Here is a 2,329-nt window from a genome sequence, read left to right on the forward strand (position 1 = left end):
GCAGAAATGTTGATGGCTTATGCTCTGCAAAAAAAGAAAAGTTGGGTGAACTCAAAATTTCAAGGCAACAAACTTCGATAAAATTTTAAGTTGGACAATTCAACTAAATATTTTAAGTTTTGTTTTTGAGTTTGCTCAACTCTGAATTTCTCTGGCACGATTGCAACGGCGCTATGAATGTCAGCTAATGTTGGGACCACAATTTTGAGTTAGCATTGATACACTAATGGCTACTCTTGTAGCTGTAACAAGCAGCGCCGCAAGCATCAGTTAGCTGCTAGCATCAGTTAGCCGCTAGCTTTCGCTAATGACCAAATTTCACAACAAAGAAATAAGAGTTAGCAGAACTATTGTCCCTTGTTTTGAACCCCAACTTAAAGATATAACAACAACTCATCAACTTGTTTTTGAGCAGACAACTGGCTTCCTTTGTTGTGCTAACTTACATTATTGCCCTAATGTCAGTGATTTATATTTCCAAGTTTTACCAAATTAATTCACTGTTTTAGGCCAAAAAATACAAGTTGGCTTTTTTGCAGTGTGTGAACGAACACGCATTTAAACGACAATATGTAGAGTCCGGAAAAAAACTATTGTGTCCATTTTATATATCGAACGATAAGTCGATATAGCAATTTTCGTGACAGGCCTACCTATAAAGTCCTCAATGACCTCGCTCCCCCCGTAGCTACAGACCTTCTTCAACGTCACTCCCCCACCCGCCACCTCAGATCTTCCGATGTCAACCTTCTGACCATCACCATCACCAGGACCAAGCACTGCACTGCTGGAGACAGAGCCTTTTCCACTGCTGCCCCAACCCTCTGGAACTCCCTCCCTACACACATCCACAATTCAGACTCACTCCACTCCTTCAAAACCAACCTTTTCAAGACAGCTTACAAGACCTGACTCCCACCGCCAAACCTGAACTCATAAACTCTCATCTCTGTTTTTGTTCTTTGTTCTTTGTATGTTATTTGTTTTAATGTATTATAATAAGCAGCTTTGAGTACCTTTAAAAGCGCAAATAAATCAAATGTATTATTACAGTACAAGCCGATCTGTAATTTTGACATCACATTCCTGGTACTCACTATCTTCTGTTTTATTGCCTACATCTGTTGTTTTTCTAAAAACACTTTGTGCCATAATATAAATAGAAAATGTGTCCTCAGATTCACTGATCAGTTGTTAAAAATTTAACTTGAAGAGACTGTCTAAAATAATTGTAATATGACCAAAAAAGGCATGAATGACTACAAAAGATTACCAGAAAAGACACAACACGTCCACAAAGAGACATAAACGGACTGCAAAGAGCAACAAAACAATTCTAAAAAGGACACAAAACAACTATTAAACAGCAAAAAAATAAGCTAAAAGAGACAAAATTACATTAAAGAGACAAAAAACAACCCCAAAGAGATACAAAACCACAATAAGATGTTAACAACTCCAAAGAGATACAAAACAACAACAAAAGAGGCAAAAACACCGCAAAGTCTGTGAGTGTTGCTCGGTGGGGGGCCCATTATCTCATAATCTGCTCATGTTTCTGATTAGGAATAAAAAATAATTAATCGATGATCGATCAATGGCCGTTAAGATTTTGGTCCTGGAATTATTAATAGATCTGTGTATTTTTAAATTTTAGTGTTATCCATGATCAGTACTCACTGAACTTAAACACGACTGAGCGTTCAGTTCTGCGGCCGTACGTGAATAAGCCAATGAGCTGAGAATTAAGTTGGATAAAACTACAGTTTGCAAACTAAAAGCTGCAATAACAATTATAAAACACACAAAATTAATTAAAAGAGTAGAAGAGAAAATTAAAAGAGTATTAATTTGAGCAAAATTAGCTTACTGTATCAAACCATGCTAGCATGAATTATTAGGTTTTATTTGACCCAAAACTTATTTAAACACAATTTGAATATGCAAGATTACTGTGAAAACTAACCTCATGCCTCTTCGGGGGCTAAAACATATAACATTGAACTTCTTGACGTTTTCTTTACAGTGTAACCTCTTTTCGTCCTTTCAAAATAAAAGCATCCGTTATCAAAACAGGAATTTGCATTAGTACTGATATATATATATATATATATATATATATATATATATATTAGGGCTGGGACTTTAAAAAATAAAAAAATTGACGCATTTTAATGGCACTTATTTTTGCACCGCGGAACGTTTCTCACTGGATGAGTTTCAGGCGGACCGATTATACTGGAGCACCAACTAGCGTTCATGAGTCCAGACAACAACAAACCACAGTGAACATGAACGAAGAAGCTGATGAGAGCGCTTTGGTTGGCCC

The sequence above is a fragment of the Centropristis striata genome, chromosome 12 (assembly GCF_030273125.1).
Source record: "Centropristis striata isolate RG_2023a ecotype Rhode Island chromosome 12, C.striata_1.0, whole genome shotgun sequence".
Classification (NCBI taxonomy): domain Eukaryota; kingdom Metazoa; phylum Chordata; class Actinopteri; order Perciformes; family Serranidae; genus Centropristis; species Centropristis striata.